This window comes from Carcharhinus amblyrhynchos, unplaced genomic scaffold, assembly GCF_965287045.1.
Source record: "Carcharhinus amblyrhynchos unplaced genomic scaffold, sCarAmb.v2.hapA scaffold_43, whole genome shotgun sequence".
NCBI lineage: Eukaryota > Metazoa > Chordata > Chondrichthyes > Carcharhiniformes > Carcharhinidae > Carcharhinus > Carcharhinus amblyrhynchos.
The window spans coordinates 639,693-664,256 of NW_027649784.1; the positions used below are offsets into that span (position 1 = coordinate 639,693).

Genomic DNA, 24,564 nt, shown 5'->3' on the forward strand with positions numbered 1-24,564 from the left:
TCCAACCCGAATGGAATAAAAACAATCTTCAACTTCCCTTTAAAACCAATTACGCCACCCGGCTGTTAAATTCTTGCTGGTTTGATTAGTAAGTTTGCGGACGACACAAAAGTTGGTGGATTTGCAGATAATGATGTGGACCATCAGAGCATAGAGATCGGCTGGAGATTTGGGCGGAGAGATGGCAGATGGAGTTTAATCCGAACAATGTGAGGTAATGTATTCTGAAAGGTCTAATGCAGATAGGAAATATACAGTAAATGGCAGAACCTTTAAGAGTACTGATAGGCAGAGTGATCTGGGTGTACAGGTACACAGGTCACTGAAAGCGGAAACGCAGGTGGAGAAGGTAGTCAAGAAGGCATACGGCATGCTTGCCTTCCTCGGCCAGGGCATTGAGTTTAAAAATTGGCAAGTCATGTTGCAGCTTTATAGAACCTTAGTTAAGCCACACTTAGAATATAGTGTTCAATTCTGGTCACCACACTACCAGAAGAATGTGGAGGCTTTGGAGAGGGTACAGAAAAGGTTTACCAGGATGTTGCCCTGGTATGGAGGGCATTAGCTATGGGGAGAGGTTGGAGAAACTTGGTTTGTTCTCACTGGAATGACAGAGGTTGGCAGGGCGGGGGTGATCTTATAGAAGTCTACAAGATTATGAGGGGCATGGATAGACCGCATAGTCAGAAGCTTTTTCCCCGGGGTGGAAGAGTCAATTACTAGGGGGGCACAGGTTTAAGGTGCATGGGGCAAGGAGATGTATGAGGAAAGTTCTTTACACAGAGGGTGGTGAGTGCCTGGAACTCACTGCCGGGGGAGGTCGACGAAACAGATATGATATGACATTTAAGGGGCATCTCGACAAATACACAAATAGAGTCATAGAGGTTTACGGCATGGAAACAGGCCCTTCGGCCCAACTTGTCCATGCCGCCCTTTGAATAGCATGGGAGTAGAGGGACTCTGTTCCCAGAAGAGGAGTGGGTTTTAGTTCATTCGTGCAGCATGGTTGGTGCAGGCTTGGAGGGCTGAAGGGCCTGTTCCTGTGCTATAATGTTGTTTGTTCTTTGAGAGTTTTCCCTAGCCACTATGGAACCACATGCAATCACATAGCAATCTAAGACTTGTGAAACACTTGTTTTATTTTATCAAAACCATTGCTCCCTAAAGTAGGGGCCAAGCGATAGTATGCAGTCAATATTTTTGACAAAACAATTACACTAAATCAATTTAACTAAGGGGCAAATTAAAGGGGGCAGCCCCCCAAAAAGATACCTGAAACACAAGACAAAGTAGAAAGGAAACGTAAAACTTCAAATTAAAATATGACTAAAGGGGTCAATAATACACCCCAGCGCCTGTGGTGCCCAGCGGGCATGGAAGTCGATAAATACAGAATCCCTACAGCGCAGAAGGAGACCATTTGGCCCACAGAGTCTGTACCAACCACAATCCCACCCAGGCTCTATCCCCATAGCCCCAAGAATTTACCCAAGCTAGTCCCCCTGACACTATGGGGCAATTTAGCATGACCAATCCACCTAACCTACACATCTTTGGACACTAAGGGGCAACTGAGCATGGCCAATCCCACTAACCTGCACATCTTTGGACACTAAGGGGCAATTTAGCATGGCCAATCCCCCTAACCTACACATCTTTGGACACTAAGGAGTAATTTAACATGGCCAATCCACCTAACCCGCACATGTTTAGGCTGTGGAAGGAAACTGGAGGCCCCAGAGGAAACCCACACAGAAACTTTGATTTTCAATTTGATTTGATTTATTATTGTCACATGAATTGGGACACAGTGAAAAGTATTGTTTCTTGTGTGCTCTACAGACAAAACAAACCATTATAGAGTACAGAGAGGAGAAGGATTTGATTTATTCTTGTCACATATATTGGGATACAGTGAAAAGTATTGTTTCTTGCGTGCAATACAGACAAAGCATACCGTTTATAGAGAAGGAAAGGAGAGAGTGCAGAATGTAATGTTACAGTCATAGCTAGGGTGCAGAGAAAGATTACAGGGAGAACATGCAAACTCCACACGGACAGTGACCCAAGCTAGGAATTGAACCCTGGCCCCTGACGCTGTGAGGCAGCAGTGTGCCACCCCTATTATTGACTACTATTGTAGCTAATAATAAGAAAAGGTTTCTAAAGCTAACCACTAACTTAACCACCAACCCTAACCATCAGCACCAACTCTGCTCCGAACCACAAATCCTAACCACTAACCCCAACCCTAGCCACTGTTCCTAACTTTGATCGCGAACACTGACCACCAAGTCTAACCTTAATCCCTAACTCCTGCTCAAGAAAATCCTTGATTTTAAAACTCCTGTCCTTGTTTTCAGATTCCTCTCATGTCCTCCAAGTACCCTCCATACTAATCTCTGCAGTCTCCTCCTGCATGTCTCAAGATATCTGCACTCTCCTATTTCTGATCTGTTGTACATCCCCAATTGTAATCGCTCCATCATCCGTTGCTGTGCCTTCAGTAGCCTCGGTCCTGAGCCCTGGAATTCCCTCCCTAAACCTCTCAACTTCTCTCTCACCTCTCCTTTCAGACATGCCTTCAAAGCGACCTCTTTGACTAAGCCTTTGGTCATCATTTATGGGGATGTGGGCATCGCTCGCTAAACTGGCAGTCATCGTCCATCCCTAATTGCCCTTGAGATGGGTGGTGGGTGAGCCACCTTGTTTGACTGCTGCAGTCCATGTAAATACTCCCACAGTGCCAGGATTCTGATCCAGTGCCAGTGAAGGAAGGGCAATATATTTCCAAGTCAGGATGGTGAGTGGTTGGGAGGCAAATTTGCAGTGATGGTTTTCCCATGAGTCTGCTGCCCTCGTCTTTCTGATATTGGATGTGGGTTTGGAAGGTGCTGCCTCAGGAGCCTTGATGGGTTGTAGTGCACCTTGTAGTGGAGGGAGTGAATGTTTGTGGATGGGGTGCCAATCAAGTTGGCTGATTTGTCCTGAATGGGTCGAGCTTCTTGAATGTTGTTGGAGCTGCACTCATCCAGGCAAGAGGGGAGAATCCCATCAAACTCCTGACTTGTGTCCTTGTAGATGGTGGAGTAGATTTGAGGAGTAGGGAGACTTAAGACGTAGAAGCAGGAGTGGGCCATTCAGCCTATCAAGTCTGCTCTGCCATTCAATGATCTGATGTGGTAATCCTCGCCTCCACTTTCCAGCCTTGCCCCCATAAACCTTGATTCCAATTAAAAATCTCAGCTTTGAACGTACTTAACGACCCAGCCTCTATCGCCCTCAGAATTTTACAGACTTCCTGCCTGCTGAGAGGATAGGGAATCTGTAAACAGAGGTGAGGAGGAATTTCTTCAGCCCAGAGAGTAGTGAATTTGTGGAACTCTTTGCCGCAAAGGGCTGTGGAGCCCAGGTCGTTAAGACAGAGATAGATAGGTTCTTAATTAATAAGGGGATCAGGGGTTATGGGGAGAAGGCAAGAGAATGGGGATGAGAAAAATATCAATCGTGATTGAAAAGCGGAGCAGACTCGATGGGCCGAGTGGCCTAATTCTGCTCCTATGTCTTACGGTCTTATGGAAGAAATTTCTCCCTATCTCTGTCTTAGAAGTGCAACCCCTTACTCTGAGATTATGTCCTCTGGTCTCAGACCCTCTCCCAAGAGGAAACAACCTTTCAGTGTCTACCCCGTTGAGCCCCTTGAGAATCTGATATGTCTCAATAAGGTCACTTCTTATTCTTCCAACTCCAATAAGTACAGACCCAAATCTACTCAACCACTCAAAGAACAAAGAAAATTACAGCACAGGTACAGGCCGTTCAGCCCTCCAAGCCTGCATTGACCATGCTGCCCAAGTTAACTAAAACCACCTACCCTTCCGGGGACCACATCCCTCTATTCGCATCCTATTCATGTATTTGTCAAGATGCCCCCATAAAAGTCAACACCGTATCCACTTCTGCCACCTCTCCCGGCAACGAGTACCAGGCATCCACTACTCTCTGTAAAACATCTGCCTTGTACATCTCCTTTAAACTGTGTCTCTTGCTTCTTAAACCTGTGCTCTCCAGTAATTGACTCTTTCACCCTGCAAAAAAGCTTCTGACTATCCAGTCTGTCCATGTCTCTCATAATCTTGGAGACTTCTATCAGGTCGCCCCTCAACCTCCATCGTTCCAGTGAGAACAAACTAAGTTTCTCCAACCGATCTATATCCTGCTGTATCCACTGATGGTCCTCATCGCGATCCTCAAATTCCCCTCTTCAGAAGAAAATCCCTCCCTACAGCCTTGGACTACCTCCAATACCAGTATACCTTTAGGTAAAGGGACTGAAACTGTTCACAGTGTTCCAAGTGTGGTTTAACTACTGCCTTGTATAGTTTTAGCAAAAATTTCTCTATTTTTATATTCCATTTCCCCGATTACAATTTAGCTTTTTATGATTTATGTATGAGGATCCCCAAGTCCCTCTGGTGTCTTTCTCCATTTAAATAATATTCAGCTCCTCCATTATTCCGACCAAACTGCATAACTTCATATTTTCTTGCTTTACATTCCACTGCCAAGTTTTTGCCCACTCGCTTAACCTGTCTACACCCCTCTTTGGGCTCTTTAGTGTCACCATGGGGAGGACCAGGACAGGTTGTTGGTGACCTGGACACCTGAAAACTTGAAGCTCTTGACCCTTTCTATTTTTCCCCATTGATGTAGACAGGGGCATGTTCTCCTTTACACTTCCTGAAGTCAGTGACAATCTCCTTCGTTTTGTTGACATTGAGGGAGGGATTATTGTTGCTGCACTAGTTCACCAGGTTCTCCATCTCATTCCTGTACTCTGCCTCGTCATTGTTTAAGATCTGGATGCCAACCGACTCAAGAACAGCTTCTTCCCTGCTGCTGTTAGACTTTTGAATGGACCTACCTTGCATTAAGTTGCTCTTTCTCTACACCCTAGCTATGACTGTAACACTACATTCTGCACTCTCTTGTTTCCTTCTCTATGAATGTTATGCTTTGTCTGTATAGCGTGCAAGAAACAATACTTTTCACTCTATCCCAATACACGTGACAACAATAAATCAAATCTTTCTCCCCATGTACTCTATGAATTTTATGCTTTGTCTGTATAGTGCACAAGAAACAATACTTTTCACTCTATCCCAATACATGTGACAATAATAAATCAAACCCTTCTCCCCTGTGTACTCTGTGAATGGTATGCTTTGTCTGTATAGCGCACAAGAAACAATACTTTTCACTGTATCCCAATACGTGTGACAATAATAAATCAAACCCTTTTCCCCTGTGTACTCTATGAATGGTAGGCTTTGTATAGCACGCAAGAAACAATACTTTTCACTGTATCCCAATACGTGACGATAATAAATCAAATCAAATCCTTCTCCCCTATGTACTCTATGAACGGTATGCTTTGTCTGTAAAGCGCGCAAGAAACAATATTTTTCACTGTGTCCCAATACATGTGACAATAATAAATCAAATCAAATCCTTCTTCCCTAATATATGTCATTAATATATGTTGTAAATAATTTGAGACCCAGCACTGATCCCTGTGGCACTCCACTAATTACAGGTTGCCATCCGGAAAATGCCGCTCTCTTAGCCCAATTCTCTATCTTCTATTAGTTTGCCAATCATCTATCTATGCTAATACACTATTCGCAACAGCATTGGCTCTTGTTTTATTAAGTAGCCTTATGTGCAGTACCTTATCATGGAATCCCTACGGCGCAGAAGGAGGTCATTCAGTCCATCGAATCTGCACTGACTTCTGAAAGAGCATCTTATCCAGGCCTAAGGGACCTGCACATTTGGGACACTGAGGGTCAGTTTAGTATGGCCAATCTGCACCTAACTTGAACATCTTGGGACACTAAGGGGCAATTTAGCATGGCCAATCCACCTAACCTGCACATCTTTGGACACTAAGGGGCAATTTAGCATGGCCAATCTGCACCTAACCTGAACTTCTTTGGACACTAAGGAGCAATTTAGCATGGCCAATCCACCTAACCTGTACATCTTTGGGCACGAAGGGACAATTTAGCACGGCCAATCCACCTAACCTGCGCATCTTTGGACACTAAGGGGAAATTTAGCATGGCCAATCCACCTAACCTGTACATCTTTGGGCACTAAGGGACAATATAGCACGGCCAATCCACCTAACCTGCGCATCTTTGGACACTAAGGGGAAATTTAGCATGGCCAATCCACCTAACCTGCACCTCTTTGGACACTAAGAGGGAACTTAGCCAATCTGCCTAACCTAAACCTCTTTGAACATGAAGGGACAATTTTAGTATGGCAATTCCACCTAACTTGCATATTCTTGGACTCTAAGGGGCAACTTAGCACGGCCAATCCACCTAACCTGCAGTAAAAGGGGGGAAGGTGGTGATGTTGTGCTAGTGTCACTGGAACAGTAATCCAGAGATTGAGGATGCTTTGGGGATCTGAGTTTGAATCCCCACCATGGCAGATGGTGAGATTTGAATTTAATAAAAAAATTGGGAATTAATATTTTAAGGGTGGCACGGTAGCACAGCAATTAGCACTGCTGCTTCACAGCTCCAGGGACCTGGGTTCGAATCCCGGCTCGGGTCACTGTCTATGTGGAGATTGTACATTCTCCTTGTGTCTGCGTGGGTTTCCTCCGGGTGCTCCAGTTTCCTCCCACAGTCCAAAGACGTGTGGATTAGGTTGATTGGCAATGCTAAAATTGGCCTTCAGTGTCCTGAGATGCGTAGGCTAGAGAGATTAGCAGATAAAATACGTAAAGATATGGGGATAGGGGTGGGTGGGATTGTGGTCAGTGCAGACTTGATGGTCCGAATGGCCTCTTTCTGCACTGTAGGGTTCTATGATTCTATGAATGGGCCCTTAGTCCAAAGATTAGGTGTTAGGTGGACTGGCTGTGGTAAATTGCCCCTTAGTGTTTATAGATATGTAGGTTAGGTGATTTAGGTGGGTTATGAGGATAGAGTGGAGGGCTTGGGTAGGATGCTCTTCTGGAGAGTTGTTGCAGACTTGATGGGCCAAATTTGCTCTTTTTGCAAGGAGGGATTCTATGCTTCTTCCTCCTCAAACAAAACTGTGCCTCAGGTGAGGTCTAACTAATGCTCTGTGCCGTTGTAGCAAGACTTCCCTAATTTTATACTACATCTGCAGCCATTCCCCCACCCCAACCCCCCCCCCTTGAATCACAGAACCCCTGCAGTGCAAAAGGATTTACATGACGAAGGGACAGCGCTCTGAAAGCTAGTGGATTTTGCTACTGAATAAACCTGTTGGACTTTAACCTGGTGTTGTGAGACCTTTTACTGTGCAAAAGGAGGCCAGTCAGCCCATCAAGTCTGCACTGACAAGAATCCCACCTAGGCCTTATCGCCGTAACCCCACATATTTACTCCACTAATCCCTCTAACCCGCGCTCCTGGGACACTAAATGGCAATTTAGCACGGCCAATCAACCTAACCCGCACATCTTTCGGACTGTGGGAGGAAACCGGAGCACCCGGAGGAAACCCAGTCAGACGTGGGGGAGAACGTGCAAACTCCACACAGACAGTGACCCGAGGCTGGAACTGAACCCAGGTCCCTGGAGCTATGAGGGGGTGGGGGTTGTGGGGGAGGGTGCGCGACACGGCAGCACAGCGGGTTAGCACTGCTGCCTCACAGCGCCAGGCACCCGGGTTCGATTCCCGGCTTGGGTCACCGTCTGTGTGGAGTTTGCACATTCTCCCCCGTGTCTGCGTGGGTTTCCTCCGGGTGCTCCGGTTTCCTCCCATGGTCTGAAAGATGTACTGGTTAGGGTGCATTGGGCCGTGCTAAATTCTCCCTCAGTGTTACCCAAACAGGCGCTGGAGTGTAGCGACTAGGGGAATTTCACAGTAACTTCATTGGTGTTAATGTAGGCCTTACTTGTGACTAATTAACTTTAACCACTGTCGCCTACGGTGCTCCTTACATTTTCTGGCAAATTGGCCGTCGGGTCTTCCCATATGCCAACAACCCTTTAAAAAATAAGACATAAAACACTTTAACCAGGGCTTGTTGAGGGATGTAATCTACAAATGTCCCCTCTCGCTATTCAATTCATCGTAAACCTGTGACTCACTGGCATTCAATCTAATCAGGCCTTAAGCTGCTTTAGTGAGTAAAGGTTTGCGACTGTGAGACCGAAAAAACCTTACCTATGTCGGTGAGTGGAGTAAAGCTGTCACCTCCACCTCAGAAGGGGGGAAATTCAACCTCTGGAAAATGGCTGAGAGGTGCCTGTCTCTTTGCAAGGACTGACCAGACCAGGGACCTGGGGAAGACGTTAAAGAGTCAGTGAGCTTGCCTGTCTCGAAACTGGTCAGGCGACTGAGGGGCAGGGATGGAGAGCAAGTGAGCTTCTCCAGACGAGCTGCTAATGGCCTCATTGTCTCAGGGAGACAGCTTTTTGACGGGCGTCTCCCAGTTGATGGTTGTCCATCTACCCTCCCCCACCAAAGTGGGAGCTTGGTCGCCAACACCAAAACTTTGCTTTGCAGATGCATAAATTACATAGCTGACTGCTCCTGGGAGGGAGGGAGGGAGAAAGAGGGAGGGAGGAGGAGGGGACATTATGGGTCACAGTCCAGTTTCTCCATTGATTAATTAGGCATATCAGGAGCCTGCGTGCCTGGAACTTTCTGATGTTATTTTAAACGGATGCCACTCCTGGGTGGATAATGTCTCACTGTGGGAGCAGCCCAATCCAGCTAACCTTCACATCTTTGGACACTAAGGGACAATTTAGCATGGCCAATCCACCTAACCTGCACATCTTTGGACACTAAGGGACAATTTAACATGGCCAATCCACCTAACCTGCACATCTTTGGACACTAAGGGACAATTTACCATGGCCAATCCACCTAACCTGCACACGATCCACCAGTGTCTTTTCCCAGCTTGTAGCCCAACAAATTAATTTTAAGTATATTTATCAGTGTCATAGGTCGGCTTACATTAACACTGCAATGAAGTTGCTGTGAAAATCCCTTAGTTGCCACACTCCGGTGCCTGTTTGCGTAACACTAAGGGAGAAATTAGCACGGCTAATGCACCCTAACCAGCACATCTTTCAGACTGTGAGAGGAAACCGAAACACCCGGCAGAAACCCACACAGACATGGGGAGAACGTGCAGACTCCATACAGACAGTGATCTCAAGCTGGGAATCAAACCCGAGTCCCTGGTGCTGTGAGGCAGCAGTGCTAACCACCTCAAAGAATCAATCGTTGCAGTTGCCATACTTTCCCCATGTTTTTCTGGATAACCCAATTGACGACTGCGAAGTTGAATCAATTACGATTAACCCATTGGCAACACCTTGTGTCATATAATCAACACTGGGCAGCACGGTAGCACAGTGGTTAGCACTGCTGCCTCACAGCTCCAGGGACCTGGGTTCGATTCCAAGCTTGGGTCACTGTCTGTGTGGCGTCTGCACGTTCTCCCCCATGTCTGCGTGAGTTTCCTCCGGGTGCTCCAAAAGACGTGCTGGTTAGGGTGCATTGACCCCAACAGGTGCCAGAGTGTGGCAAGTGGAAGAATTTCACAGTAATTTCAATGCAGTGTTAATATAAGCTGTACTTGTGACTGATAAATAAACTTTAACAAATTTAATGACCCACAGTAGCCTCACATCAGCATTAGCCACAATCGCAACACATTGATTAGTGCTATTGCTTTGGGATGGGGCCTCTGGCTTAGAGGTGCAGCACAGTAAGAAGTCTGACAACACCAGGTTTATTCGAGGTGCAGCCTCAGGCTAAGGGATGGGTCCTCTGGCTGAGGCAGTGGGGCTTGTGGCTTTGGGTGCAGCCTCTGTCTTTGGGGTGGGGCCTTTGTCATAGGAGATGTGGCATCTATCTTCGGGGTGTGACTTCTAGTTTTGTGTTGGACCTCTGACTTCGGAATGGGGCCTCTGAATTAGGTGTGGGGCTTCTGGCTTTAGGGTAGGCCTCTGGCTTGGGGGAGACTCTATCTTAAGGGTGGGGCCTCTGGCTTGGGGGGGACTCAATTTTAAGGGTGTGGCCTCTGGCTTAGGGATGTGGCTTATGGCTTTGGGGTGGAATCTAGTTTAGGGATGGGACCTCAGCTTTGTGAGTGGGGCTTCTGGCCAAAGGGGAGTAGGGCCCCAGCTTTTTGGGAGGGGCTTATGGCCTATGGGGGTGGGGCCTCAGCTTTGTGGGTGGGGCTTCTGGTCTAAGGGGGTGGGGCCTCAGCTTCGTGGGTGGGGCTTCTGGCTTAAGAGAATTGGGGTGTCAGCTTTCTGGGTGGGGCCTCTCTGGCTCAGGGAGGCGCAGCCTCAGCCTTCGTGACGAGGGGAGCCTTGGTTTGGGGCGGGGTTTCAACCTGAGGGGCGGGACTTCAGCCTAGGGAGGCGGGGCCTCAGCCTGTGTGTGTTTGGGATCAGCAGAAGGGCGGGGCCTCAGCCTGAGGGGGATGGGCTTCTGCCTGAAGGGCGGGGCTTCTGCCTCAGGAGGCGTGGCCTCAGTTTCTCTCTGTGCGTATGTGTGTGTTGGAGAAATAGGGGCGAGGGCGAGAGAACGCTACCTGAGGCGGGGGCGGGGCCTCTGCCTGGGGGGCGAGGGGACGCGGACTGAGGAGGCGGGGCCTCAGTCGTGAGTGACAACAGGAGGAGGTGGGTGGACAAAGCAGTGGAACTTCAGCGGGGCGGGTGCGGGCGCGCGGTCGCTTCGGGGCGTGGGAAGGGGCGGGTCCTGCGGTCGCTTCGGGGCGTGGGAAGGGGCGGATCCTGCGGTCGGTTGAGGTTGGAATGGGAGAGCGGGCGTGTCCTTGCGTTCGCGGTCGGTTGAGGGGGCGTGGCCACAGACGACGGTTTGGACCGGCCGTTATTTTGCTTTCCCGCGCGGCACGTGGTGCGCTGGCACCGCCCCTTGTCTCTCCTCCCCCCCCAACATCCGGGTGTCTGGTTGTACCCTGTTGGGGGAGGAGAGGGAGGGGTCACGTGACGCGTTGCGCGGCGGCCATTTTAGAATCGGAGGATCCGCAGCGACAGAGGCGGAGACGGGACTTTCTTTTTATTTTATTAAAAAATAAAATTAATCCAGCTTCGGCCCAGGTAGGGAAGCCTGGGCTTCATCCTGTGTGTGTGTTATATATATATATATCCCCCTCACTGGGGAGGGAGGGAGACGGCCGCTCCGGAGCCGAGCGAGCGAGCGGGTCCGGCCAGCCGCGCTTACGCAAGGCCGAGGCTTGTGTTGCGGCCTACCCCTTGGAGTTGAGGGGTGCTGAGCGGAGAGCGGCCTTGCAAAAGCCCCATCCCCGGGCATCCAGACAGAGCGAGAGAGACAATCTCTGCCTGGAAACCTCCCCGTTTCCTTTATAATTAAAAAATATTTGAAAACATTTAAAAATAAATTAATTAATGTCCACCCCCCCCTCCCAGCAAAAGGGGAGGTGATAGACGTGGCAGTTCGCTCTCAATCCAGGGCTGGTTTGTCTTGGGGTTGGGGGTTTAATGATGTTTGGACTTGCACCTTCCCCCCCACCCCAGCTTTTTAATTCCATATTCATTCATAATTAATAAATTCACCTCCCTCCCTTCCCCCTCTTTATTATTATTATTATTGTTCCCTCCTCCAGCTGCTTATCGCACGCCTCCTCCAATCTCAGCTGATACTTCTAGTCACCCCTGCACCTTTATAAATAAGATGCAAATCAACAAAAGAGCTCTTGCTTATTTTCTCCCCCTCTCGTGTGCAAAGGCTGGCGAAAACACTTTTGCTGCTGTGACCTTTTCTGTTTTGCATTGCCGCCCCCCCTCCCCCAACTCGAGGGGAAGCAATTCCTCCCTTCCCCATATCGCTGTCGTTTCCCCCTCCTGAAGCTCCAGCCATCTTCGGTGGCACGGCGGGTCAGCACTACTGGGTTCGATTCCAGTGTCATGTCAGTTTTCCTTTCACGCTCCCAACTTGGATTGATCATGATCTTTGGACCCTTAGTGTACCAAGATGTGCGGGTTAGGTGGATTGGCCACGCTAAGTTGCCCCACAGTATCCAAAGATGCGAAGGGCAGGCCACGTTAAATTGCCCCATAGTGTCCAAAGGTGCGTGGGTTAGATGGGTTGACCAAACTAAATTGCCCCTTAGTGTCCAAACGTGTGGGTTAAGTGGATTGGCCATGCTTCATTAACCCTAATGTCAGGGGATAGGGCCTGGGGGTTGTGGTCGGGGCAGACTTGATGGGCCAAATGACCACCTCCTGCGCTGTAGGAATTCTATGTGCAGGTTAGGTGGGTTGACCATGCCAAATTGCCCCTTGGTGATAGCGGGATTAGCAGGGTAAATACATGGGGCTTCTGGGTGAGATTGTTGTCGATGCAGACTCAATAGGCCCAAAGGCCCTCTTTTGCGCTGTCGGGATTCTGACATTCTCTTCTATAATAAAGTTTTTTTTTCTTAAAACTATGACTGACATTTGCATGTACAGCGCCAATCTGCTTCCTCACCTTGAGAAGTATTTGGGGGGAGATTTTTTTTGTAGAAGGTAAACATTTCTGCCTTGTATACATCCTGAAGGGTTGAACCTGGCTTGAGTGGCTTTGTGATTGAAAAGAAAAGGATTAAAGATGTCTTCCTTGTCTGCAGCAGTTTGGTGATGATCAGCTTAAAGAATAGTGTTTTTTTTTTACATTAATGTATCTCGGTAGACAGCCATATGTTACCGATGGTGATAGTTTTGTGTCTTGCGGTCTGATTCTTATGGGCAGTGTGCCATGTGAGAGCAAGTTACACATTTAAAGCATTGTCGCTTTTGTAATTGTAGTGTAAACTTCTGAAATGTTGGAGTTTATGTACTGCTGGCTGAATAGATTTTTGCACATGCAATTGTAATATTTTTGTGGTTAAAAAATGGCAGTGAACTATTCGTTTGCCTGTCGCTTGAGTGAATGATCAGTGACATTCACATTACTTTGTGTGTGTGTGTGTAGCACTGACCTGACACTATGAATCTGGTGTAGTTTGACCACCGGCCATATTTGTGTGTATGGCCAAGTGCCACGAACGGGTTTCCTTCTGCTACTAGGGTCGATTGTGGAGAATCTTCAGGAATGTCTTGAGACATTTGTTTACTTGATATAAAATTTGAGCACTGAAGACTCTGCAGATCTGGCAGCATCCGTGGAGAGAGAAACACAATTAACGTTTTAAATCCAATCGTGACTCTTCATGTTCGTTGAACTCGGAATGTTAACTCATGTTTCTCACTCTCCACAGATGCTGCTGGACCTGCTGAGTTTTGAATGTCCAGTATCCACAGTCATTTGCTTTTATTTTGATGTGTTGGAGGGGGTGTGTGTGTGTGTACGCAAAACTATTTGTGCAGAAAAAACAAGACCGTCAGTATTGTTGGTGGCATTTGCTGGTTGGGTCTTTCATCATGTTGCCGCTGCAGTTCATTTCTTCCCATTCCCACCTGGCTGTTCCTTTTTAAGTGGTTTATGAATATGGGAAGCAGTGCTGTAATGAACACCACTCTGAAACATGGAAACATAGAAAATAGGTACAGGAGCAGGCCACCATTCAGTAGGATCATAGCTAGTTAGTGTCCCACCATTCAATATGACCACGGCACTATCAGTATCTCACTCCCACTTTCCCTCCGCACTTGATCCCTTTAACCACAGGAGCCATGTCGAGCTCCCACTTGAACGTATCTAATGACCTGGCTCCAGTCTTCTGTGATGGAGAATTCCATAGGTTCACAACTCTGAGTGGAGAAGTTCTTTCTTTGCTGTGGGGCGGCACAGTGGTTAGCTCTCACAGCGCCAGGGACCCACGTTCGATTCCCAGCCTTGGGTCACTGTGCGGAGTTTGCGCATTCTCCCCCGTGTCTATATGGGTTTCCTCCAGGTGCTCTGGTTACTTCCCACCATGATGTGGGTATGCCGGCGTTGGACTGGCGTAAACACAGTAAAAAGTCTGACAACACCAGGTTTTCAAATAAATAGGTTGGACTAAAACCTGGTGTTGTCAGACTTTTTACTTCCCACCCCCCAAAGATGTGCAGGTTGGGTGGATTGGCCATGCCAAATTGTCCCTTAGTGTCAGTGTGACTAGCTAGGGTAAATGCAAGGGGTTCTGGGGATAGGGCCTGGGTGGGACTATGGTCGATGCAGACTTAATGGGCCTAAAGGCCGCCTCCTGCACTGTAGGGATTCTGTCTCAGTTCTGAATGGTTTACCCCTTATTCTTAAACTCTGACCCCTAGTTCTGGACTTCTCCAACATGGGGAACATTCTTCCCACACCTGGTGTGTTGACTTCAATGTCTTGCAGCCTACTGTTGATGTCCCAGCGTAGACCACATTGTGATGAAGAACCCTGATTTATTTTTCCTCCGCCACAGAATCGCCAGTGCAAACGAAGGTATCCATTGCCGATCAGTTTACACAGTGCATTTATTCTCTGAACTATAAGATGGGCGCACTGTCCTTTTTAAACCTCCCTCCAAGTACAATTGTAATGGTTAAACTAACTTGCTGATGTTTGTTACAAACTGTTATCTGTGAAATGCAGTGTCCTTTTGACGTGGAGCGTTGCATCGTAATATCTGAGGTGGGGGTGTATTACATTTGGATGTAAAACACTTCCTTCGATGAGTGCACAGTCTCTTTTCTATGTCCCACTTGATCCTGTGTGACAACAGGTGTCGTACACTGCAAACATCCCCTCCTCTCCTCCTTTACACCAACAAGTGTTGTCGCACACTGTGCAGGTAGCTAGCTTATTAGAGCTACCTTTGCAATTCTCCTGGCTGTCAGAGGGTTTGTGTCACTGCTGTGCTGATTTTGATTTGATTTTATCATTATCACATGCACTGGGATGCAGTGAAAAGTATTGTTTCTTGCGTGCTATACAGACAAAGCATACCATTCATAGAGTACATGGGGAGAAGGATTTAATTTGATTTATTATTGTCACATGTATTGAGATACAGTGAAAAGTATTGTTTCTTGTGCGCTACACAGACAAAGCATACTGTTCGTAGAGTAGGAAAGGAGGGGTGCAGAATGTAGTGTTACAGTCACAGCTAGGGTGCAGAGAAAGATCAACTGAATGCAAGGTAAGTGCATTCAAAAGTCTGATGGCAGCAGGGAAGAAGTTGTTTGTGAGTTGGTTTGTACATGACCTCAGACTTTTGTATCTTTTTCTTGATGGAAGAAGGTGGAAGAGCGAATGTCCGAGCTGTGCGTGGGGTCCTTAATTATGCTGGCTGCTTTTTCCAAGGCAGTGGAAAGTGTAGACAGTGTTAGTGGATGGGAGGCTGCTTTGTGTGATGGATTGGGCTACATTCACAACCTTTTGTAGTTCCTTACGGTCCTGGGCAGAGCAGGAGCCATTCTGAGCTGTGATACAACTGGAAAGAATGCTTTCTATGGTGCATCTGAGGTGGTGTTGCCATTTTTCCTGTTTCATTTTTGGCGGGGTGGGGAGAGGTCTAGCAGCCATTTGGGTTGTCTTCCTAACGTGGCTGTGATTGAGCCCTCACTGATGTGGGACAATTGAGTTAGTGTGATCCAGTGACCTGTCAGTTCTTTTTTTCTTTTTTTTCCTCTTTATAACATTTGTTTTCTCACTTCCTCATTTTTAATGCAAGTTGCAGTTCAGAAAATACAGGCAGCCCTGGTGTAGCCTGCCCAGGTTTTCATTCTATCCACAACACAGCCTGAAAGACTCACCATTTGACTGTGGAAGGCCTCGCGTTGGGCCCTGGATCATGATTGCTTCTTAGTCTGATTTCTTGGTTGTGCTGACTGTAGAAATAGACTTGGAGGACAAATCAGCCATGGTTCCTGCTCCTGAGTAGGTTAGGAAAGGATTTGATAGGGTGGGTTTCCATTTCCTGGTGATAATATCAACTAGAGGCTATCGATATAAATAGTAAATCCAATCAGGAATTCAGGGGGGGACTTCTTCACCCAGAGAGCGGTAACGATGTGCGTCGCTACCGGAGGGAGTTGTTCAGGTGAATAGTCTCAAGGGGAGCTGGATAAATCACATGGGAGGAAAGGAATAAAAAGATATGGGGATTGAGTGAGGCGCGTGTGGAGAATAAACCACAGATCATTTGGCCGGGGTATTGGGGCAAAATTGAACTAACCTGGCTATGAAAGTCCTCACCTGATGAAGGAGCAACACTCTGAAAGCTCGTGCTACCAAGTAAACCTGTTGGACTTTAACGTGGTGGTTGTGAGACTGCTTACTGTGCCCACCCCAGTCCAGCGCTGGCAACTCCACATCATGGTTAATAGTTAGCTGAGATTGTGGTCTAGCATTCTCGTAGAGAATGGTGTTTAAGGCACCATGAGCCACTTGTATAGCTGTGTACACTTGTACTACACCTTGAGGGTGAAAGACTACGACATGTTTAATGAAGAGTTCTCATGATGAGCTGACCATTGTGCTGGTTTATACTGATGGTATTTCATTTGTTTGTGAATGGGTGCAGTTTCTAACATTTTTTTCCTTTCTCCCCCCCCACCTTCCTCTCCACAGATCTATTTCTTCTAGGTGGTGGTGAGACGTCAGATCATCAGTATAGTTCGCTACAAACATTTATAGCTGTATTAAAGTAAGTAACAATTCTGCCTAAACTCTGTTAGTGCTGTGAAAGTAAGCTTTATCCCTTCAGTGTTGTTGCAGTGGCGATGTCCTCATGTTTTGTCCATGTCAGTGTTGGATGTTGGCCTTCCGAGCTTGAGCTTGTATGTTCGGAAGGAGTTTTAACAGCAAGGCAAAGTAACAGTGGGGGTTTCTCATCCCAGCTTGCACCTTTCCCATTTCCCTCTATCTCCCCAGGGCATAGTGGTACCGATAAGATCAGTTGTGGCTCAGTGGCAGTGCTGTCCCCATTTGAGCCAGATGGGTTGTGGGTTCATCAAAATTTAGGCAGGCACTCGCAGTGCGGTTGTGAGGGTGAGATGTTTTAACGGCATCCATTCTGAGGTGGACGTGTTAACTCACAGAGTAGGTAAGTTGTGGGGCGACATGGTGGCACAGTGGTTAGCACTGCTGCCTCTCCAATCCCACCCAGGCCCTATCACCATAACCCCCATGCATTTACCTCAGCTAGTACCCCTAAAATCGAAGGTCAATTTAGTACGGCCAATGCGGCTAACCCCGCACATCTTTCGGACTGTGGGAGGAAACCGGAGGACACCCACGCAGACACGGAGAATGTGGAAACTCCACCCAGTTAGTGACCCAAGCGGGAATTGAACCTGGGTCCCTGGCGCTATGAGGCAGCAGCGCTAACCACTGTGTCACTGTGCCGCCCTTTGGTTAGGGTGGATTGGCCATGCTAAATTCTCCCTCAGTGTTATCCAAACGGATGCCGGAGTGTGGCCACTAGGGGATTTTCACGGTAACTTCATTGAAGCGTTAATGTAAGCCCACTTGTGACACTAATAAATAAACTAATAAATTAAAAGCACTCTCCGGCTTCTTAAAGCCATTAAATATCTCTCAGTCAGCATCACAGCCTGGTTGTTATCATATTGCTGCATGTGGGAGCTTGCTGTGTGCGAGTTAGGTGCCATTCTACCAGCAGGCACACTTCAAAAGTAATTCATTTGCTCTAAACTAAAACTCGTTAGGATAAAGAAAATGCAGACCAGATGTCCCCTCTTACGGGGCAATCTCGAACAAGCGGTCACAGGGTAGAGATTGAGAGGTGGTAGATTTCAAACAGAGTTGAGGAGGAACTACCTCTCTGAGGGCGGGGTGAATTTATGGAACTCACTGCCCTGTAGCGCAGTGGAGTCTGAATCGTTGAATGGTTTCAAGAAGGAGATGGATAGATTTCTAACATGGAAAAAAGGTTAAAGGGAGATGGGGAAGATGTGGGGTGGAGGATTTGGGACCAGGGAGAGATCAGCCGTGATTAAATGGCGGAGCAGGCTCAAAGGGCTGAATTTTGCCTACTTCTGTCCTATGTCTGGAGGTCACGAAAAGATGTTCTAAAAATGCAGATCTAGTTTAGTTTGTTCATTAGTGTTACTAATAGGCTTGCATTATGTTGTCAAGAGTATTTTTAATATTCCACAGACTCACTCAACCAGCACTGTATATAATGGATTTTACGCAAACGCTTATCAAACTAAAGGACTATGCGCACAAGCCAATAGTGAATAGCCAGGAGGCAACTTTATTCCAAACCGTAAAAGACTTGAGTTTTACAGCTTTAACTATTGTCTCTGCATCTCTATCACTGAGAAATTCATATGCTACCCTGGACCCTGTGATCCCATCAGTACGTTGCACCCACAAGTCTGTCTGTCTGTCTCTTTGTCTCTCTCTATCTAATTGTTCATTTAGAAATTTGTATACTACCCTGGATCCCTGTGATTCTGTCAGTACGTTACACCCACAAGTCTGTTCCTCTCTCTCTGTTTGTCTCTACCTAATTGATCATTTCGAAATTTGTATATTACCCCAGGTCTCAGTGATTCTGTCAGTACATTGCACCTACAAGTCCGTCTCTCTCTCTCTCTCTCTCTCTCTTTGTCTCTCTACCTAATTGATCATTTAGAAATTTGTATATTACCCCAGGTCTCAGTGATTCTGTCAGTATGTTGCACCTGCAAGTCCCTCTCTCTCTCTCTCTCTCTTTCTCTCTCTCTCCGTTTGTCTCTCTACCTAATTGATCATTTAGAAATTTGTATACTACCCCCAGAACCCCGGGATCCCATCAGTACGTTACACCTGCAAGTCCGTCTCTCTCTACCTAATTGATCATTTAGAAATTTGTATCCTCCCCTGGATCCCTGTGATTCCATCAGAATGTTGTACCACCGTGTCTGTGTGTCTTTTTTGCTGTCTCTCTCTCTCTCTCTACCTAATTGATCATTTAGAAATTTGTACACTGCTCTGATCCCTGTGATCCCATCAGTACGTTGCACCCATAAGTCCGTCTCTCTCTCTCTCTCTACATAATTGATCATTTAGAAATTTGCATCCTCCCCTGGATCCCTGTGATTCCGTCAGAATGTTGTACCATCATGTCCGTCTCTGTCTCTTTTGCTCTCTCTCTCTCTCTACCTAATTGATCATTTAGAAATTTGTACACTACTCTGATCCCCGTGATCCCATCAGTACGTTGCACCCATAAGTCCGTCTCTCTCGCTCTGTCTCTCGTCTGGAGGCAAGCTGCTCTTGTCGCTGGCGTGTCCTGATGCGCTTCTAGGGGAACTGGAGAGGTGGTTTCCTCTTGAACGCTGAGGTTTCTTATACCTGTCTGTCTACCTTCCAGAATTCTCTGAGGATCTGGCCCCTCAGTGCTTGGGTCTGATCAGTCTCACATCATTGTTGAAGGGTTTTGATTGGTGTGAATGAGTTTCGATGGTGGACCCATTGCATTTGTGGTGCTAGATGTCTAGTTTCCGTGTCTTATGTGCACGGAATCTTCTGTTTCACTGTGACTGTGCCGTGTATATGGTGGTCATCTGTTCCTCAGGAAATGTAGAACTGTCCTTTTACACATGCTCACATGTCCTGGGGCATCTTTGTGTTTCAATTGTTTAAGGTCAAATCTTGCAAAGGGCCTGTCTCCAGGCTAACTGTTTTGGATTGAAGTAATCCCAGCATATCTTGCTTTTAGGCCAATTTCTCTGTCAGTTTTTATGTCACCTTGCTGCGCTTGTGTTTCTGGCCTGGTATTTGTCTGCTGCCGGTTTCCTTTCAATGATTCTATTTTACTTGAGCTGTCACAGGCTGCTACAGTTAACGCTGCAATGAAGTTACTGTAAAAAATCCCCCAGTCGCCATACTCCAGTGCCTGTTCAGGTAGCACTGAGGGAGAACTTAGCACAGCCAGTTCACCTAACCGGAGTGCCCGGAGGAAACCCACACAGACGCAGGGAGAACGTGCAAACTCCACGCACACAGTGACCCAAGCTGGGGTCCCGGCGCTGTGAGACAGCAGTGCTAACCTGCTGCGCCATTAATCTATCCATCCTTAGGGCGCTACGCGGAGCCAACATTATGCATTCAATACACCTAACCCGCACACCTTTGGACTGTGGGAGGGAACCGGAAAGGAAACCCATGCAGACACGGGGAGAATGTGCAGATTCCGCACAGACAGTGACCTTAGCCGGGAATCGACCCTGGGTCCCTAGCACCGTGAGGCAGCAGTGTTAACCACCGTTCCGCCCCAAAACAAACACCACCCTAGATGGGACTCAAACCCATAGTCCCTGGCTTAGGAGGCCAGCACCTTATCCATTAGGCCAGTGAATCGCTGATTTATTTTCAAAAATGCATCCATGGGACATGGGTGTTGTTGGCTGGCCAGCTTTTGTGTTGTTTTCCATGACTCATTTGCACCTTTTTCCTTTTACAGGTTTGATTCGCGGCTGGAACCCTGTCCTGACACGACTTGGAAGGGGAACGCCGAGTTGATAACCACAGCTTTCTGATGCACTAGTCTCTATGGCTGCCAGCGCTCGACCTCGGGTCAGACGCTGTCCCCACCAATATTTGAACTAATAGATTAACTGCAGATACATGTAAGTAGTTGTAACGGAGCGAGTGGCCGACTCCCATGCTGTCAAGCAGGGGACAGGCAGAGGGCTGTTATTTGCACTGCCCTTGCTGGGTGTCTCAGTATCAAATCAGTTTTGTGTCTCTGAAGCCAGTTTTACACCTGTTCAGATAGCCTGGGTGTCGGGAGAGAACCTCAATGCTCACCATTTTGTGCTGTTTCAGTTGGACACTGAGCTGTGCGCTCAAGGACGATCCCAAATTTACTTGCGTTAGTTTGGAGTGGAGAAAGCCTACAATTATCATCTTTGTTAGGGAGCTTGTGTCAGCAATCTGGGAAAAAAAAAATTGCTGGTTAGGTGCGTTGAACAAGCGCCTGTTGTGGGGGAGTCCAGAACCAGGGGTCACTGTCTGAAGATTCAGGGTAGACCATTTAGGACGGAGGTGAGGAGACATTTCTTCACCCGGTGAGTCTGTGGAATTCATTACCACAGGAAGTAGTTGATGCCAAAACATTGAATGTACCCGAGAGGCGGCTGGATATAGCACTTGGGGCAAACGGGATCAGCTGGAAGAAAGCTGAAAAACATATGAATTCAAAGAATTGACAATTCAGCCCTTCAGCTCCGCCATTCTATATCACCATGGGCTGATGTCCAGCTCATCCTAACTCCACTTCCTTGTCTTTTCCCCATAGCCCTTTATCCTGCTTTTGATCAAGTATTTATCGCTTTTTTGAATAAATTGATTGATTCTGTCTCTACTGCACTTTGGGGCAGTGAGTTCCATAGATTCACAACTCTCTGTGAGAAGTAGCTTCTCCTCGTCTCTGTCTTGAATCTTCCCCCCGCCTTACTCTACAACTATGACCTCTTGACCTAGACTGTTCTAGACATTTGGTTAACATTTACTTTATCAATCCCGTTGATTATTTTATAAACCTCAATCAAATCCACCCTCATTCTTCTGTACTCCAGCAAATACAAGCCTAAGCTATTCAACTGCTCCTTACACGAAGCCCCTTCAAACCTGGAATCAATCCAGTGGTTATGGGGAGAAAGCAGGATTAGACTATTGAGTTGGACAATCAGCTGCGATCGTGATGAATGGTGGAGCAGGGCTGAACGGCCTCCTCTCCTCCTCCTCCTATCTTCTGCAATGAGGGGAATTCCACTGTAACTTCATTGCCGTGTTAATGTAAGCCTTACTTGTGACTAAAAAATAAACTTTGCTTTTCAAACAAGGTTTTACCAAACACGCATTTACTGGTATTTGGATAAGGATGGGTTGGAGAAGTTGGTTATGACATCTCCTGCAGTTGAATAGCCTCACGATATTTCCTGAAAACATGCAGTCTTACAACTTTGCTGTCAGGGAGGGACTATAGGTGTGGGACCAATCCCCAGCAAGAGTGAATTCCTGTTTGGGAGGGCGGGAGGGTTATTGATGATGGGCAAGGAGACTATGTTTAACTTGAACATCGCTGGAGCACGAGGGAGCTGGGAAACGTTAAGTTCATTAGTCGCAAGTAAGGCTTACATTAACACTGCAATGAAGTTACTGTGAAATTCTCTGACTCGCCACAGTCTGGCACCTGTCCGGGTCAATGCACCCTAACCAGCACGTCTCTCAGAATGTGGGAGGAAACCGGAGCACCCGGAGGAAACCCATGCAGACACGGGGAGAACGTGCAGATGCCACACAGACAGTGACCCGAGCCGGGAATCGAACCTGGGTCTCTGGCACTGTGAGGCAGCAGTACTAACCCACCGTGCCCACTGTGCAATACAATCCTGCAGTCACTGGATCTTTAGTGATAAAGTTCTTCTCTAAATGTGTCTTTGGTAAACCATGGTTGAGCCTCTATCAGAGCTTGAATAAAATCTAAAGGATTACTGGTGGAAAGAAGTCTCGTTCAGTGAACCTTAACACCCTGGTCTACAGCCATGCTTGGGATTTCAGTTTTTTTGAAGGATTCTGCAGTGATGTTTTAAAAACAAGTCGGTTTAAAATGAAAGTCTGCAGGGTGCAGGCTTGGAAAGAAATGTGTTAAAACCGCGCACGCCAGCTTGGGACGTGACAAACTCGCAGTCTGTTTGATACTGTTTCATCCAATAGCTGCTGTCTCGTGCAGGTGCAGCAGACGGTAAAGAAGGCAAATGGTATCTTGGCCTTCATTGTGAGAGGTTTCGAGTACAGGAGCAGGGATGTGTTGTTGCAGTGGGACACAGCCTTGTTAAGGCCACACCTGGAGTATTGTATGCAGTTTTGGTCTCCTTTTCTGAGGAAGGATGTTCTTGTTCTGGAGGGAGTGTAGCAAAGGTTTATCAGGCTGATTCCGGGGACGGCAGGACTGATGTATGAGGAGAGATTGACTCAGGATTGTTTTCGCTGGGGTTCAGACGAATGAGGGGGGAATCTCAGAGACTTATAAAATTCTAACAAGATGAGACAGGGTAGATGCAGGGAGGATGTTCCCGATGGTGGGGAGAGTCCAGGGGTCACATTCTGAAGATTCAGGGTCGACCATTTAGGACTGAAGTGAGGAGACGTTTCTTCACCCGATGAGCCTGTGGAATCCATTCCCACAGGAAGTAGTTGATGCCAAAACATTGAATGTATTTGAGAGGCGGCTAGATATAGCACTTGGGGCAAATGGGATCAAAGGTTTTGGGGGGCGCGGGGGGGAACAGATTAGGCAATTGAGTTGGACAAACAGCCATGATTGTAATGAATAGTGGAGCAGGCCCGAAGGGCCAAATGGCTGCCTCCTGCTCCTATCTTCTACATTTCTATGTCGCACCCTGGCCCATTAGCTAGGACATCGAGACTCTTGCTTTAGGTGGCCAAACAAATAATGTTCAGCGCCAGTTCTGTGCGTGTGGATGTGATTCTCTGCCTGCTGCCCACACTTCCACAGAAGCGAGGAATTGTCAGTTCGGTGGGTTGCCGGCTAATCTCATAAATAGATTAGGGCGGCTAAGTGGCACAGTGGTCAGCACTGCTGCTTCACAGTGCCAGGAACCTGGGTTCGATTCCTGGCTTGGGTCACTGTCTGTGTGGAGTTCGTACATTTTCTCTCCATGTCTGCGTGGGTTTCCTCCGGGTGCTCCGGTTTCCTCCCACAGTCCGAAAGACATGCTGGTTAGGGTGCATTAGCCGTGCTAAATTCTCCCTCAGTGTTACCCGAACAGGCGCCGGAGTGTGGCGACTAGGGGATTTTCACAGTCACTTCATTGCAATGTTGGTGTAAGCCGACTTGTAACTAATAAATAAATAAACTTTAAATGTGAAGGAAGGTGTTGGGGTCCCTGTTGCCTTGCTTCCTGGGACCAGGTTACCCGGAGGTAAGTGCCAAGGGCTCGAGCAGGCAAGGGACTGTGGGTTGTTGACCTGTGTCCAGCAACTGGTCATGTTAATGGAGTCAGCAGTGACCTGAACCCAAAGCAAGTCGATCGACCAGCTGATGATATACATCAGCTTTAATTTTTTTTTTCTCTCTGGCCTCGAATATGGCAGATCAGAATCAGCTGGATGGACAGAATTACAAACTCGTGGGATAAATCAGGAACAGATCGTCAGGAATTAAAAGATGCTGCTACGTGCAGTTAGAGAAAGATGGGACGTGGGCAATGAAGACTGGATGGTTCTTCCTGACAACGATTGGAAGAGGAAGAAGAAAGATTGCATGGGGGGTAACCTTGGAAAGGTGACTCTGGGAGGCTGGAAGAAAACTGAAAAACATATGAATTCAAAGAGTTGACAATTCAGCCCTTCAGCTCTGCCATTCTATATCGCCATGGGCTGATCTCCAGCTCATCCTAACTCCATTTCCTTGTCTTTTCCCCATAGCCCTTTATCCTGCTTTTGATCAAGTACTTATCGCTTTCTTGAATAAATTGATTGATTCTGTCTCTACTGCACTTTGGGGCAGTGATTTCCATAGATTCACAACCGTCTGTGAGAAGTAGCTTCTCCTCGTCTCTGC

At 47.3% G+C, this 24,564-nt stretch overlaps 1 protein-coding gene across 1 annotated transcript in view; it reads left to right on the top strand.

The window, feature by feature from the left end:
• Positions 1-24,564, top strand: part of LOC145337106 (GRB10-interacting GYF protein 2-like) — a 137,597-nt gene that overhangs the window by 4,751 nt on the left and 108,282 nt on the right. The window contains 2 exon segments of the mRNA XM_080181863.1: positions 16,590-16,665; positions 20,437-20,602. The gene's annotated coding sequence lies outside the window, so the exon portion shown is untranslated.